This window comes from Anolis carolinensis, chromosome 4 (assembly GCF_035594765.1).
Source record: "Anolis carolinensis isolate JA03-04 chromosome 4, rAnoCar3.1.pri, whole genome shotgun sequence".
NCBI lineage: Eukaryota > Metazoa > Chordata > Lepidosauria > Squamata > Dactyloidae > Anolis > Anolis carolinensis.
The window spans coordinates 149,839,038-149,857,397 of NC_085844.1; the positions used below are offsets into that span (position 1 = coordinate 149,839,038).

The window sequence follows — 18,360 nt, forward strand, 5'->3', positions numbered from 1 at the left end:
ATGCACAATTCTCCATTTCCCCAGTTGCAGCAAGCCACTATTATATTGGTACAGCAAAGAATCCATACTAGACTTTACTCCAACTATAGAGCAGATATTCAAAGTGGTGAATTCCACCCCCTCCGATAGTTCAATATTTTAGATATATTTAAAATTCAGACTAATATCTGGAATGAATTCACTGACTAGGGAGCCACCAGCTACTTCAGCCCAACTCAGCCCACTGTCAAATAGCTCTTAGCCTCAGGAATATCTTTTTAATATTGAGGTGAAATCTCCTTTCCTGAAGTTTGAATCCATTACTTCCTGTTCATAGATGTTTTCCTAACAGCGTTACAGAACAGAGGCTATCGTCTGCCAATCGTCCAATTTGCTCCTGCAGAATTCTGGGAAATGTAGTTCAGGGTGGAATTATCAGCTAGAGAGGGCCTTGGCTTCCCTAAACTGCATTTCCCAGAATTCTTCAGGAGCAGGTTGAATGATTGGCCTCTGTTCTATAATGCAGACTGCATCCAGGAAATCAGACGAGTGATGGCCAACCTAGATAAAATAGTGAAGAGTAGAGACATCACACTGGCAATGAAGGTCCACATAGTTGAAGCAATGGTATTCCCCATAGTAACCCATGGATGCGAGAGCTGGACCATAAGGAAGGCTGGTCCATGAAATCACAGAGTCGGAAGCAACTGAACGAATAAACAACAACAACAACAACTAATGCTGGTGGGAAAATGCCCCAGGTCTCTGGAGTAGCAGACAACAAGCTTGCTCTCTACACAATATGACATCATTTCAAATATTTAAACATGACTATCATGTCCTCTCTTCTCCAAGCTCAATTTACCCAGCTCCCAAAGCCACTCCTCACATGGCTTGACTTCTAGAACTTTTACTATTTTGGTTGCTTTTCTCGGGACACATTCCAGCATGTCAATATCTATCTTGAATTGTGGTGCCCAGAACTGGACAGAGTATTCCAGGTGAAGTCTGGTATAACAGAGTGGGTCTATGACGTCCCTTGATCTAAGCACTCTACTTGATGCAACCTAGAATGTCATTGATTTTTTAAACCACTTCATCACACAATTCTACCCTCTGTTCTTTAAACAAACCTGCTGCCAATCAGAGGCATCCATCATAGAAGAAAACTGTACACAGAAAGTGGTAGGTATCACCACTATGCCACCCATCCTCAGTTTAAACACTTCCAAAGAAGGAGACTCTACCACACTTCAAGGAAGTGTAATCCATTGTCAAACAGTTGTGGACATTAGGATGTTTTTCCTAATATTTAGGTGAAATTTCTTTTTTCTGTAATTTGAATCCAGTCCTTCATGTCCTAGTTTCTGGAGAACCAGAAAAAAAGTTTCCTCTATCTTCAATATGACATCCTTTAAATGATCATACTGAAATAGAGCTAAAATTTGGGGGTTCCTTTCCCTAGAGGGGAACCCAAGCTCCTTCCCAGCAGGTTCGATGATCCTGGCAAGAGGGGATCTGCTAAAGATCAAGGTTACCCCGTTCCCAATAATCTCACCCGCAGACATGAAGAAAGAGCACCAAGTTGATGTTTTATTCAGTTCAGCTGAAAGAGATGACGCCCGTGATAATTCGTCAGGGAGCCATGACATACAATACGGAGCAGCAACCTTTATAATACAGAAAACGGGGAGGCGCGATTCGAAATTCGTGCCACTCGTTCCCCCACCCACCTGTGCGCTGATTGGTCCGAGGGAGCGGCATGAACTCTCGTCCAATCAGAGAGCTCCTGCTGCTTTGGTTTCTCCGCCAATCAGGGGCGAGGGGGCGGGCTGAGCCGAAAACAATGAATTGCAAAGGATTATGAAAGAGTCGAGTCAATATGTAGAAAGGAAATACCGAGAGCCCTAATAAGCCCCCAAGGCAATTTCTAGATTACTTCTGGGGGTGCAAATATACATATTTGTCTGACAGGCTTGCCAGATTCCGGTGAGTCAAAGGCCGATCAGATGAGTGAGCTTTGTTTCTGAATGAGTCCAGTTCATTTGACAGCTGGGACGATCGTGGGCTTTGATTGCCCCATTGTAAGTGGGCCGAGAACCAGATAGATTAAATGGGCTAGCTCCGACGTCTAATGGGGAAAAACCAAGTCTACTGTCCATGCAAGATGGCATCTGGCGATCTCCTGGTGTGAGGAATAATCTTCTCATGCTGGTGTTGTAACTATCTGTCCGTACTGGTTTCCAGGTCAAATTTCGGTCACTCTTTAATATTTCATAATATAATATATATTTCATAGAGGAAAAGGGAAAAAGGAGCATGCAGGGCACACAGGACACATACAGGATTATAACTCATTTTGTACCATCCATCCCAGAGTTCAAGATTTAATACATGGGGTTCATAAAGAAATAAAAGTTCAGAAATGGGGAAGGAATCTGTGGCAATGCATACGAGATGACCATGCTGGGCCAAAGGGCAGCGGGGGAGGGTCTCCGATGGTGAGGGCAGCTCACAGATGGCCATCAGAGAGTCTTAGGTGACCCTCTCCGCACCCAGCACGCAGTCCGAACCTCTGATGACCCAATTCCACAGGGAAATCCATGCCACAGCTCGAGAGGCTTCATTTTGACAATCAGCTGATTCACTTCTTTAAACTTTATCATTTTGAGAACGGATGGTCTCCTCATGGTGGGGAGGCTTTAAAAGTTATTAGTTAGGAAAACAGTCATGCTTAGAGTTGAAATGAGGGAGATATGACCAGAAATGGAGGTTGGGGGGGGGGGTTAGTCTGCGTTTTTTAAAGGGAAAAGCCTCTCTCCGGCAACTGGGCTTTTCCAGCTGGCTTGGAACGAGGGAAAAGGCCAGTTTGGAGAAAGGGAGAGGGTTTCATACTGTAGCCAGGAGAAAAATACATAATAACCACCAAGAGGAGAAATTAGAACGAAAGGATACTTTTTATTAGGGATTAGTTACATGGTTAGGGAAAGGAAGGGGAATAGGAAGGAGGCAAGAGACGTATCTTAAGCTGCTGCTGGAACACACACACATATTTCATTGCCAGATTGGTTCCAGCATGGTTCCTGCCAATCGGTGGAACTCTCTGCTGCAGGTCAAATTAGATTAAATGCACATGGCCAGCCTGGTTCGACCACACATACACAGCTTCCAAAGCCACTCATCATTGGGCACACCTTCCAGTCCTTTGATTGTTTTGGTCATTCTTCTCTGGCAACCAGTCCTTCTAACAAATTGTAAATATTTTTATCAGGGCACCAGCAACAGTACCCTGAAGTTCATTGAACTCAATTTTCACATGTCACTTTATCGGCTTGCCTACAAAGTTATATCATAGCAACCTCTTGCTGCATACTGACTTTGTGAAACTGCTCAAATGCATGTTGTGCAAATGCAAGCCCACTTATAAAAATGTAAATCCATTACTGAATTCTGATCAGTAATTTTCAGACTACAATGCTCAGAATCCCCCATTATCATGGCTTATACTCATACTGTCTGGGGGATTCTGGAAGCTGTACTCCAGAAATAATGTTTCTAATCTATTTGCATAAAATAAAATAAAATAAAATAATAATATTGAACTAACATTAAGGTTGCCTTTATGCTATTTTAAATATGTATAATCACTTAGGCATTGTCTTTCCGTTTGAAAGATTGCTTCTGGATAATTAGAGCAGTGGACGATACCATGGCTTCTGGGCAAAAAAAAAAAAAAGACAATGTAGGTAATGCAGTAAACATTTCCTCTGTTAACTAGGGATTGACTTGGAATTCATAATGCAAGCTCTCCAGTTAGCACAGCGAAGCTGTTCAAAATGGAAGCTTGGCAGCTGCCTTTCCAAATGATCGTGCACATGTGTGCAGGCCAGAAAGTGGTAAAGCTAAGAAATCTTTTTTTCCATTTGAACTCTTTCCAAATGCATTCAGCAGGATACTGGGAGACCACTTTCATGTGTTAATTATTTCTGCCCTGATTGCCTGGCAACCCATAGCACTGAAGACAGTATCACACTTTGCTGTTTGTTAAAGCTTCCAGCTGAACCATGGAAAAGGAGCTGGAACACAAGAGCTTCACCTGGAGAAAAAGAAAGTTGAAAGATGAGAAAAGAAAATGTGGTGCTATGTTGAGATGGATTTTTAAAAAAGAAATGCTAATGGCACCAACTACAGTAGAGTCTCACTTATCCAACATAAATGGGCCGGCAGAATGTTGGATAAGCGAATATGTTGGATAATAAGGAGGCATTAAGGAAAAGCCTATTAAACATCAAATTAGGTTATGATTTTACAAATGAAGCACCAAAACATCATGTTAGACAACAAATTTGGCAGAAAAAGTAGTTCAATACGCAGTAATGCTACATAGTAACTACTGTATTTATGAATTTAGCACCAAAATATCACGATATATTGAAAACATTGACTCCAAAAATGCGTTGGATAATCCAGAACATTGGATAAGCGAGTGTTGGCTAAGTGAGACTCTACTGTATTGCAATGGTACCACTTTTTCAAGCCTCTGTTGGAATTAATTTTTCAAACCTGCTGTACCACCTTCTACCAGCAGCATTAAACTAAACATCTATCTATCTATCTATGTATATAATAAAAGTGAATGTTTGCATGTGTGTATGTGGCAGCTTTCTGATTGGCCGCCACTTCCACAGGCCACTGTGACTGCCAGGAATGACGACCTGGCCCAAACTTGGCACACTTCACCCCCATGATGTACTTTTCGTCCTGGTGCCCTTTGGGGGACGATGGGCCACAGATGATGGGATTTGCAGTACTTTCAATTGCTTCGGCTCCCACAGACCACTGCGACGCCCACCAGTCACAAAACTGGACCAAACTTGGCACACAGAACCCCCCATGACCTCTTTTACATCCTGGTGCTGTTTGAGGGAAGATGGACCACGGAAGATGGGGTTTGCAGTACTATCACTCACTTCCTGAGACCACTGCAACTGCCAGGAATGAAACAACTGAACCAAATTTGGCACACATATTCCAAATGTCACAATTTACACACTGCAGCACTTTGGGAGAGGATGGACCAAGGATTATGGGAATTATGGGGCCGGGCTGTGGCGCAGCTGGCTAGTAACCAGCTGCTATAAATCACTACTGACCGAGAGGTCATGAGTTCGAAGCCCGGGTCGGGTTAAGCCTCCGACCATAAAAAAAAAATAGCCCCGGCTTGCTGTTGACCTAGCAGCCCCGAAAGACAGTTGCATCTGTCAAGTAGGGAAAATTTAGGGACGCTTTATGCGGGAGGCTAATTTAACTAATCTACAACACCATAAAACTGCTCACGAGGAAAAGAAGAGGAAAAACAGCCACCAATGGACGGTGAAGCAACAGCTCCCCCTGTGGCCAGAATCGTGAAGCTGGAAAGATGTTAAAAATGCCTCTGTGTCTGTCTAAAACTGAATGTTGTTTGTCTGTTGGCATTGAATGCTTGCCATATATGTGTTCATTGTAATCCGCCCTGAGTCCCCTTTGGGGTGAGAAGGGCGGAATATAAATACTGTAAATAAATAAATAAATAAATAAATAAATTTGCAGTAATTTCAAAAACTTCATCTCCCACAGAACACTGTTACTCTAACCAATGGCAGATTAGGACCTAACTTGGCACGCATATCCCCCATGACCCACTTCACATTTTGGTGCAGTTGGGGGAAGGACAGATCAAGGATTATGGGACTTGCAATACCTTCACTCACTTCCTCAGACCACTGCAACGACCACAAATGACTGATCAAGACCAAACTTGGCACATAGAGCCCCCATGAACCACTCTACACCATGGTGTGGTTTGGAGGAGGATGTACCATGGGTGATGGGACTTTCAATACCTTCACTTACTTCCCCAGAAAACAGCAACTTCCACAAATAATAAATCAGTACCAAACTTGGCACATAGAGCCCCCATGACCCACTACACATCCTGGTGTGGTTTGGAAGAATTTGGACCACAAATGATGGGAGTATCTTCATTCACTTCTCGAGACCATTACAATCCCAACCAATACTTAATCAAGACCAAACTTGTCACATAGAGCCCATATGACCCACTCTACACCCTGGCACTGTTTGGAGGGGGACAGCCCATGGACAATGGGACTTGCATATGGGAGTTGTAGTTCACCCACATCCACTGAACTCAGCTAACTATGGATCTAGACTAAACTTGGAACACAGGCAAACAATGCCTTTCTCAAATGACCCCGGCATCCATCCCAACCACCTCTGTCCTAGCCTCAGAGAGAGAAGAAGAGGCAGCTTCTACTGGATTTAAAATGCCATCTCATTGCCATTCCCTTTCCTCATGTGTCATCCGTGATGACAGAGTACTGTTTTGTCATTGTTGCTATCATACATATTCTTGTAAAGCATCAAATACAGTAATGGCACTATATATATTGATAAGATAGATATTTCAGGCATTCAGCAGCAAGCTCTCCATACTTTCTTGTATGCTGGATAACATGGGCTAGATTAAGTTTGGATCTGACATTTAGATCCATCCTGCTCCATTCCCAAGATCTCTTATGGACATCCTACATCTGGAGAGCAGTGTGCCAACCTGTCCCTTACCCAAGAAACGTATCCAATCCACACCTGTTATGGAAGAGTTTTGATAAGGAAACAGTAAACACTTCACATTGTTCATTGTTATGCAGGCGGTAAGAAAAACCCTGCAAGAGTACAGCTTTAATGCAGTAAGTGGAAAAACTCACTCACATCATTGGTGGGATTTTTTTTTGCATTGAGATAAAGGAAGAGTGAAATCTGTGATGTTGGAAACTGACATGGTTGGCACGCAGCCTGTGCCAGAAACTACTGGCCGAGAACACTTCTTCTTCAACTTCACACTTTTCTATGCGAGAAAGCCAAGTTCCCATCAAGGTCCTGTTGAGATACAGCTTCCAAAATCTTTTTTCTGATGTTTTTACTGAGAAAACCCAATCAACAATTGGGCCACACAGTTTACAGAAAACCTACACACACAGATAGATACCTTCATAAAAACTCCAACCATCACCCAAGTCAAAAAAGGAGCACAATCAAAGCCCTGACAGAACGTGCACAAAGAATCTGCAAACCTCCCTTCCTCCAAGGTGAACTAAACCACCTAAACTGGGCTCTACAGGCCAATGGATACTCCACCACAGACATCAGAAGAGCTGCAAGGCCAAGAACAAGCCATGAGAGTCAAGACAAAGATCCACCCAGAGGAAAGGTGTTCTTACCATACATCAAGGGAACCACTGACCGCATAGGCAAACTGATGAAGAAACACAACCTACAAACTATCTACAGACTCACAAATAAAATCCAACGGTCAGCAAAAGACAAGAGGGATCCTCTCTCCTCTGCAGGAGTCTACCCGATACCATGCAGCTGTGGACAAGTCTACATAGGGACCACCAAACGCAGCGCCCAAACAAGAGTCAAAGAACATGAAAGGCACTGCAGACTAATTCAACCAGAGAAATCAGCCATAGCAGAGCACTTGATGAACCAGCCTGGACACAGCATATTATTTGAGAACACAGAAATGTTGGACCACTCCAACAACTATCATGTCAGACTACACAGAGAAGCCATTGAAATCCACAAGCATGTGGACAACTTCAACAGAAAGGAGGAAACCATGAAAATGAACAAAACCTGGCTACCAGTATTAAAAAACTCTAAAATAAAAACAGTAGATGGGAACCAACACACTGAGGGCAGAGGAGCCCCAAGGACGGCTAATGACTGAACAAAGGATGTCCCCCAGGCAAGAGACAAAACCTTTCCAATGCTAATTAGGGTGATTAACTGAAACATTAATGCTGGCTTCCCAGTGACAAAGGACTCTTGCCATACCCTGGACTCTCCACAGATATATATATTTTTCCTTTCCTTGCCTAGTTTATCCATACCTCACAACCTCTGAGGATGCCTGTCATAGATGTGGGCGAAATGTCAGGAGATAATACTTCTGGAACATGGCCACACAGCCCGAAAGACATACAACAACCCCAGATGATGTGAATTTTTTTCACTGGTGACTAAACATTACAGAGGTGGTAGAGAGGGCATGTCATACCACAGGCTAGAAAAAAATTGTGCTTGAGATATATTGTCATTTTCTAGGTATTGTCACCTGAAAATAATTAAGCATGATTAGAAATGATTTAGTGCAGTATTGTACCTAGTACTCTTTTAACAGATGCAGTACTAAATGAAGTACTAAATTTTAAAGCCAATGTACATAATTTCTCTTCTTTTAGCAATGCTCACCCTGAGATTTGTTTCTCTGCCTTGAGGCATGGTGAAGCACAGACATTCCCTGTAACTTCATTCAGTGTTTTGAGATCTGTGGCTGATGCCAAGCTAGCTGACTAATCCTTACAGAGTAAATCAGAGGAATTCATAACAACTGTGTAGTGAATGCAAGTACCCTTTTGACAAGCAGAGACTTGGTGGTACCTTGATACTGGAAATAGCCAACTTTGAATCAGACAATAACAGAACTTTTCTGGCCACTTTCTATTTCTGCTGGATCATTATCTTCCTATGTAGACCAATAAGCATGAAAACAAATTTTGGTTTCTCAAATAGATCTGTAACGAGATCCAATTCACCAAGATCTGATACCGGATTCACCTGAGGCAAAGAATAAGATGAGGCCCTTCCTTGTTTCCTATTTCCTCATTGCTGGATCCTCCAGTAGCATTTTCTAGTTTAGGAGACCTGGAATAGGGTGCACCATATAACAGGGACATACAGTATATCCTGAGGGGAAATAATTATGAGAGTTTTCTCTGTGGTGGAAAAAATATAACATTCTCCAGAGTACTCTTCCTGTATCAAAATTTCCAAAAGTGCTGGGTGGGAATTATTCTACAAAGAAAAATGTGGGCATTTACACAGAGGTACTTGTTTTTTTGTGCAGGAAAAAACCATGCAAAGGTTTTTTCTGTGCAGAAAATATGTGTGTGTGTGCACGCACACACGCATGCATAAAAATGTCTCTCATTCTTCTATGTAGAACAATTATTCCACAACTCTAGGAAGTTTGAATTCTTCTTCTTCTTTACTCGTTCAGTCGTTTCCGACTCTTCATGACCGCATGGACCAGTCCACGCCAGAGCTCCCTGTCGGCCGTCGCTGCCCCCAGCTCCTTCAAGGTCAAGCCAGTCACTTCAAGGATACCGTCCATCCATCTCGCCCTTGGTCGGCCTCTCTTCCTTTTTCCTTCCAATTTCCCCAGCATCATGATCTTCTCCAAGCTTTCCTGTCTCCTCATGATGTGGTCAAAATACTCTATCTTTGTCTCTAGTATCCTTCCCTCCAGTGAGTAGTTGGACATTATTTCCTGGAGGATGGACTGGTTGGATCTTCTTGCGGTCCAAGGCACTCTCAGGATTTTCCTCCAGCACCAGAGTTCAAAAGCATCTATCTTCCATGGTCCAGCTCTTGCCGCCATAGGTTACTATGGGGAATACCATTGTTTTCACTATGCGGACCTTCATTGCCAGTGTGATGTCTCTGCTTTTCCGTATTTTATCGAGGTTTGAATACTGAGCGAAAATTCCACAGGATACTCACTTGTTTATTATTCTTCCTGATGTGTTTGAAATACTATATCTTTTCATATGAACCTCTCAAGATTTAACATCAGCAGGGAAGGCAATTTTCTTTGTCCCACTGCCTTTACAAGCATGTTTGATGGTAATGCAGGAGAAGGCTTGCTTGGTGGTTGCTCCCATACTTTGAATCTCCTTGCTCAGGGAAGTTCAGGTGGCTCCTACTTTGTTTCTTTTCTTTCAGTCAACCTTTAACGAGAAAGGATTTTTTATGGCAGAGCACTGAATATAATCATAATTTTAAAGTAGGTTTTTAAATTATTTTACTTCTGTTATTATTTAAAATGGTGTTAATCTAAATTCTGTATGTTTAACTAGATATGTTTTTTTTTTGGTTTTTTTCTGTCTTTTGTAAGCCACCCTGAATCTAAGTTTTGGAGAAAACTAGCCTATAAATAAAGAGATGGGTGAATTGCTTCCCCAACTGTTTCTTAACCCAGGAATGAATAACAATGAACAGTTTTTTCCATCCCTATCACATTCACAATTGTCTCCTATAACAGAAGGGGCTGGCTTGGAAATAATAGCTGAATTGTAATCATATGAAGTCATTATACTACTCTACCTAAAGGTGGGTCCAGTCCTAATCTCACATCAGCAATGACACACTTCTCTCCCTTGCCACTTCATTACAATATGGAACAGCAATCTGGCTGCTGATAACAGAGTTACCATAAAAAGTACACTCACAGTATGCACAAAATGCTTGAAATACATTATATCAAATAATGTTAACTATTCACGCTATGTACTCATGTATAAGTCTGGAAATTCTCAACTCAAAGTGGCAAACTGTGCTAAAACAATATAATATTGGAGGTGTTGAGACACCAAAAATTTGCAATTTTTGGTGTCTCAACACCTCCAATATTTTGCAATTTTTGGTCCCGTTTTTGGCTGTTTCCTGTTCCATTCACCGGGAAATTCTTGAAATTGGAAGGGGGGAAATACCATTCTGTGATCCAGCAGTTGGAAGTTCTGTTTACATTCCGGGAAGATCCAGCCCTTTGGCAACAATTGGGGGAACTTGCGAAGCTCCTCCATATGAAATTTTATGGCTATTGGGATGAAAATGGCCACACTTGGAGGGCACATTTATGATTTAAATCCCCAAAGTTTCAGAACTTTTGAGTCATGTACTGATTTTTAGGTAATTTTTAAAAGTTTCTACAAATAAAATGTTTTAAAAAAGAGAGAAAAAAAGAATGAAACCAAAACAAGTATCCCCTGGAATTTCTCCACAGTAACAGAACATAATCTCTCTCTTCTCTCAAATGCTAGGATGCCACAGAAAAATGGAGGAGCTTACCCTAGTATATATAGACCAGTTTTGCGAAAATATATGTGATCTGCTTTCTTCTTTTGATTGACTCTGGCAAGGCTAATAGGGAAAAAAATCCCTTGTCAATCATGGAGCAGCCAAATCTCCTGAATGTAGCCAAAAGATCCAGTGCCATGTGGTCCATTCCAGCTGAGCCTTTGGCTGTCCAGCTGCTGGATCACCAAATTTCTCCAAATCCTGTATTGCGAAACAGAATCGTGCATACCTATACAATATACAAAATAACACCTAAAGACCATAAACATTAAGACAAAATTAAATCAGGTGCTATTTAAAAATAAGTAGTTAAAATAATTAAAACGTATTTAAAATACATAATACACCACACAACATGCCCTGGCTTGGTCTGAAAAATGTTAATCTTTAAAAGACTGCCTGAAAATAAAGGTTTTTACATCTTACTGGAAGGACCGTAAGGAGGGGCCATTCTGGGAGATCCAGAGTCGAGGGGCAGCCACCAAGAAGGCCTTCTCTTGGGTTCCCACTGACTATGCTTGTGATGGAGTTGGGACCTAGAGAAGTACCTGTACTGAGGATCTCAGGGCCTAGGAAGGTTTGTACTGAGAGAGACAATCTGCAAGTACCTTGATAATATACCTTAACTCTTACCACAAAGGGAACCATCTTCTTCTGGCAAGAGCTTAGTCCATCCAAGGAGGACCTAAAAAGATGCACTTTTCACCATAGTACTGATACTGGCCTTTTTGAATGTCTAGGCCAGTGGTTCTCAACCTGGCATCCCCAGATGTTTCTGGCCTTCAACTCCCAGAAATTCTAATAGCTGGTAAACTGGCTGGGATTTCTGGGAGTCGTAGGCCAAAAACATCTGGGGACCCCAAGTTGAGAACCACGGATCTAGGCAGATAAATAACAATGGTGGCTAGAGCTGCCCTCCTGAGGCAGCACTGGTGCTTTCCCCTCTCTGTGGTATGACCCTTGACTTATTCAGGGACCATCTCAAAATCCATAATTTTGTCCCCAAACCTGCTCTTACCTCATGAGAAGATATACATGAGCATATATAGTGTATTTAGAATGGAAGAGTAGATCCAGTCATAGCAATGGAGATCAGTTTGTCAAACTTCTTTGCCTTCCACATCTTCCAAAATGGCTTTGAATCCATCTCTTTGAAGCCTAGTTTCATACAAACTGAGTTTGAAAAAAAAATCACAAAATTGTAATTGCAAAAAAAAACAGCAACCTCAAACCATCCTTCAGTGAGACAGCATGAAACTATTCCTTTTGTACAAACTGCTACCTGATGTTTTTAAGGGTTTGGTAAATGGCCCTTTTTGTCTATTTTATCACCATACAAAAGGAATAAGTCAAATCTCGAGTTTTTATCAAAGTGGATACACCCACACACTGCAGATTTCACTGCAGTTAGACACTTCGGAGTTGTTCAGGTATAATTAACTCCTTCCCCCCCCCTTCCCCCCCCCCCCCAGTCCTTGTAGTTATTCTGTGTACTGGGTTGTGTATGGAAGACACAGTGAAACAATACTTTCTGAAAAACACTGTGTGGTTTTAAGTATTCATTGAATATCTGTAGGAGGTGGCACAAAAGGAATAATCTTTTAATAAAAGCAAAAGTTTAGGAAATTTTCCTTCTGATCTTGACATCACTCTAAGTAACACACATCAGTGAACACATTATAGTGCTGTTCGTCTTTATTGTTTAGAAAGCCAACACTGACAACAACAATCCTCACCCAACTGTCACATATCATCTGTAATGACAGGGTCGTTTCTGTTCTAAATTCACTTTCATAAAGGCCTTCATTTTAATATTCTGATTTACTGCACTGCACCTTAAAATAGTACGTACTACACATTCTCTCTACTGATAGCAATGTACCTTTTCAATAGGATTTTGGCTTGATTCCCCTGGTTTTTATAATGACACACATCTCTCCCCTAGGATTCGTGCCAATCTGTAATCTCTCTTCAGCTACAGAGTTGTAGATTCACTAAAATTCACCTATTGCTAGTTAGTATGTGAAAAACATTTCAGCTTAAATCCATGTCTCACTAAAAAAAACTGTGCAGGTTTTTGAACACACACATCTCTCAGTCAGCAAGGCTGCCTCAGAATTCAGGGTTTTAGGCTACATTTTAAAACTCTTGTGTGCCTTCATGTCTTTCCAACATATGGTGACCTTAAATCAAACTTATTATGGGGTTTTCTTGACAAGATTTGTTCTAAGGGGGCTTTCCATTATTTTTCTTTGAGGCTGAAAGAGTCTGGCTCCAATGTCACCGCTGGGGTTCCATGGCTGAAAAGAAATCAAAACTCTGGTCTTCCAGAATTCTAGTCCAACACTCAAACTACACTACCACTCACTGCTTTAATACAACAATTCCTATATTCCTTCAGTCAGCATGACCATGGGTGACAGAGACCAGAATTCTGAGAACTCTTGTCCAAAAAAGCATTTTGTTAAAATTTTGCTTAGTTGCTGGGTTGTGTTAGCTTGCTTGCACATTCCTTTGGAAACATAATGAGATGTGGGTGAACAAGTAGGTTACAATAACAAAAAGGAGGACCAGATTTGGGAAACCCTTTTCTCTATCACCCCAATGAATTGTGGCTCTTTATTCAGGGCAGAATTATTTTAACACTTGACATTAGTCCTGCCTCTATGAATTGTTTTCCTTTATGACATACTCAGCGACTTTCTAAAAATGTATAGGAGTGAAAACTGAAATTTTAACAGTCATGTCTCAGTCATGGGACATCTCAGGTAAATCAATAAAACAGAGGAGGAAGATTAGATGTTGAGATGAAAAGAAAGATGCTACATATTCATATGATGTTTCCAGAGTGGCCACATGTTCTTCTTCGCCAAGGACAGTACTCTGTTCAAAGGGAAATACAATTCTGGTTTAAGAGTAAAAAGTCATTGGAACGAAGAAGTGAAATGGCTTTGGAGTTGCTTGTCAATGGTTAGCCAAGAAAATGGAATGGTTCTTTATAGTTTAGCAGATACTGACATTGCTGGCCAGTGGCTTCCATGTCAGAGTTGTGGCAAACCAGGTCTAGGTATTACTGTAGACCAGTGGTTCCCAACCTGGGGTCCCCAGATGTTTTTGGCTTACAACTCCCAAAAATCCCAATCCAGCAGCCTTGTCGCTAGGTTCATACAAAAAAAAATAAACATCTGGACACAAACCCGGAGCCACAAAACCCAAAAAACAGAAAAGAACACTTTGCGCATGTGCCACACATGAATCGGCGAATGCCCAACACACTCCCCAACCTCTCCCCTCAACGGTCGCTCCCTCGCACTCCCCTTTTCCCGCCGCTGCCACCGCCATGAGGCTCCTCTTGACAGCCTGCAGGGAGGTGCGGGCCTTGGGCCAGTCAACGGTGACAGCCCAGCAGCAGGATCGGGGATAGCGCTGGGGAGGAGGCAGCGGCAAGGCCTACCCTCCGCTGAGGCCTGGCCGGGAGCGGGGCTGGGGGAGGCAGTGAGGAGAAGGCCCGTCAGGCAGGCCTCCTCCCCAGTCAATCTCCTCCGGGGCCTCCTCCGCCTCCTCTCCTCCTCCTCCTCCTCCTCATTGATGTGAGGGAAAGAAGAGTGAGGAGGGAAGAAGGGAGGGGCCTGGCCCACGTCGCACCGTCAAACAGACACACACCGATGCCACGGAGATACGGGGGGGGGGGGGGCAGAAGGAGGAGGAGGGGGAGGGAGGAATTCTCCCTCAATTACTTACATTTTCTCCTCCTCTTTCCCTCAATTTACCCCTCAATTATAATAATAACAATAGCAACCACAACAAGAATAATAAACAGCTTCTCAGGCAACAAACAGCCAGGCACTGAAGCTGCGAAGCCATTCAGTACTAATCAACCTCGCCAATGCCAACATTCACACTTGCCCTCCAAACAGACAATACAGCAGAGTCTCACTTATCAAAGCTTCACTTATCCAATGTTCTCTATTACCCAAGGCAGTCTACCTTTTAGTAGTCAAATGTTTTTGTAGTAAATCTTGCAATGTTTTGGGGCAAAATTCATAAATACAGTAATTATTACATAACATTACTTTATATAATATGTAATAATTACTGTGGTCTAATAAGAAAATAGAACAATATAATCTCTAAAAGCAGGACACTAAATACAAAACAACACTCAGAAGGCAGAGGAATTCCAGACAGAGGAATTCCAAATAGGAAACAATCAGACCCAGCTAACACCTCCCAACAAAGGATTTCTTCAACTAGGAAACAGCCAGGCCTCGAAGCTGCAAGGCCATTCAATACTAATCAAGGTAACTAATTACAACATACTTGCTCCACTCAGACTATTCATTGCTATTCAACCTGGCCAACCAACAATTCCACAAGGTAGAAAGCACCCAGGCTTCCAAGCAGCAAGACTATTCACTCCTCTTCAAGCTGCCCAACCAAGATTTCCCCTAGATAAAAAAACCCACAGGTTTGGAAGCCATCAGGCCACTCCGTCCCATTCACTCAGCCCAAGCAAGGAGGCCCCTATATAAAGCGCCCAGGCTTAGAAGCAGTGAGGTTATTCAGTGCAATTCCAATTGGCCACAGCAACGCGTGGCAGGGCACAACTAGTAATCTATATACAGTAGAGTCTCACTTATCCAAGCTAAACGGGCCGGCAGAAGCTTGGATAAGCGAATATCTTGGATAATAAGGAGGGTTTAAGGAAAAGCCTATTAAACATCAAATTAGGTTATGATCTTACAAATTAAGCACCAAAACATCATGTTATACAACAAATTTGATAGAAAAAGTAGTTCAATACGCAGTAATGCTATGTAGTAATTACTGTATTTACGAATTTAGCACCAAAATATCATGATATATTGAAAACATTGACTACAAAAATGGCTTGGATAATCCAGAAGCTTGGATAAGCGAGGCTTGGATAAGTGAGACTCTACTGTATATAAAAAGGTAATGGAATCGCAGCCTAGGACTAAACAACAAAACCACCCATCCCAGAACCATGAAACTTGCCAACGGAGCCGCTAGGTTCCTACAATGAAACCTTACATCTCCAACCACGTCCGGACCCAAAAAAGTCCAAAACTGGGAAAAATCGAACAGAGCATGCGCCAGACACGAACTGATGCGCGCTCAAAACACACACCATCCCCATCCTCAACGGACGCTCGCTCAAACCCAACGCCACTGCCATCGACCTCTACATCCCTAAAGCAAATAAACAACGTGTGCGCCAGACAGGAATCCGCGCGCGCTCACCGCACACACCACCCTCTACCCACAACGGACGCTCGCCGAGACCCACTGCCACCGTCATCACCCTCAACATCTCCCAAACCACCCATCAAGGTAAGAAACCGCCGCCGGCTTACACCCTTCCTTCACTCCTTCCTTCACTCCTACAGTAGACCATCCCACTCTCTACGGATGCTCTCTGAAACTCGCCACCACCGCCATCAACCTCAATACCCCCAAAGCAGCCTGCCAGAGGAAGCAAAGTGCTCCTTTGCTCCTTCTCTCCACTACACCTTCTCTCAAACCGCTTCCCCCTCTGAGAGGCCACCACACACAACAACAGAAAGGTATACATCACACTCAGAGATCCTTGGGAAGGGTGAGGGGACAGCCTGAGGAGCCTTCATGAGTGGGGTGCGCTGCCAAAGCCAGAGAAGAGAGGGAATGAGATGGAAGACCAAAGAGGCCTCACAATGACGACGGGGGGGAAAGGAAAGGGAGACCGGCCGGCTGAATGGCAGGGACAAATATGGTGCGACGATCACAAAATGCACCCCAGAAAACTCAGAACAACCCAATACAAAGACAAACGAGAAAACCCCCCCACAAATAAACCAATTAAAATAATAAAACACAACAATACAAAAAAAACAGAACAAAAGAAAAAAATAACATGATCAAAAAAAAAACACAATGCACACAAATAAAAAACACAATAATAAAAACAAAATAATAATGAAACAATAGTAAAATAAAATACAATAAAAACAAAAAACAAACAAACAAAAACCCAAATAATAAAAACTAAAAACATAAAATACGTAATACAATAAAATGACTAAAAAATTAAAAGAAAATACACGAATAAAAATAAAAATACCTCTATATTTTTGAAACAACACCGCCACACTTCTCCACAGCAACGCATAAAGAACAACACTCTGAAAACAGGTCTACTGCAGACAGAAAACAATCCCTCCCAGTTAACACCTCTCAACAAAGGATTACCCCAGGCAGGAATCAGCCAGGCTTTGAACATACAAAGTAGGAAACGGGATTTGTAACATCACAGGACACTAACTGTGACATATTTTAACTTTCTTTCAGGTAAAATTATGACTCTATTGGGTTGAACTGTAAAGGAAAAAAAACCAAGTCTCTCATGTTACTTACTTTCTTGGTGGCATTGACTTGTCTATATATGAAGGGAAGTGGCATCTTTCAAGATGTGTTAATTAGCTATGCTTAGTCATTAGATGCACCAGTCTGACTTGATTTATTTCTCTTGCATTAATAACTTATGAGCTGTCAATATTCAGTGCTGCTGAGACAATTTATGAAGCAAGTATTCAATTCATTTCATGAATTGGAAATTGCTCACAACTAACTTTTCCATCACCCCCACGTTCCTTTATCACACAATGCAGGGAGAGTGAGTAAGGGTGGGGGGGGGGATGAAATCCTTAACAGACATCACTGATTGCAAGAACTAGGTCCCATCAACTTCTTTCTTTTCCTTCAAGAAACAACATGAATTCTGCTGGGAATACTAATTGACAGCTGGCATCCTGGCATTAGCCCAACTTAAAAAACATTTGTATTGCAAACTTAATGCAGTTTGACACCACTTTAACAGCAATTGCCCAATGCTATGGAATCATGGGAGTTGTAGTTCTCCAAGGTCTTTGTTTGCCAAAGAGTGCTGGTACCTCATGAAACTGCATATTTCAGGATTGCATAATATTGATCCATATGAAACTGTGTCAGTTTTATAATGTAGATACACCCTCAGTCAGAGCTAATGGAGCTGCTAGAGCTTGGAAATATTTATTAAATGAATTCATGGAAATGTATTATTTTATCCCTGGTCAATCCAAAGGACCCTTGGCTTCTCCATATTTGAGATCACTCATGGAAGTGTCATAGAATCATAGAGTTGGAAGAGATCACATAGGCCATCCAGTCCAACCCCCCTCCAAGCAGGAAAAGCACAAAGTACTTCTGACAGATGGCCATCCAGCCTCTGTTTAAAAGCCTCCAAAGAAGAAGACACCACCACACTCCGAGGCAGTGAATTCCACTGTTGAACAGCTTTTATAGTCAGGAAGTTCTTCCTAATGTTCAAGTGGAATCTCCTTTCCTGTTATTTGGGCC

The 18,360-nt window shown here is 42.2% G+C and overlaps 1 long non-coding RNA gene across 1 annotated transcript; it reads right to left on the minus strand.

Moving 5' to 3' along the window:
* Positions 1-2,917: 2,917 nt before the first annotated feature.
* On the minus strand, positions 2,918-10,745 carry LOC134298308 (uncharacterized). The gene is made up of 2 exons (XR_010005321.1): positions 9,610-10,745; positions 2,918-4,075 (listed from the first exon to the last, which is right to left on the minus strand). It is a non-coding gene; the product is annotated as an uncharacterized LOC134298308 (long non-coding RNA).
* Between the last annotated feature and the right edge of the window lie 7,615 nt (positions 10,746-18,360).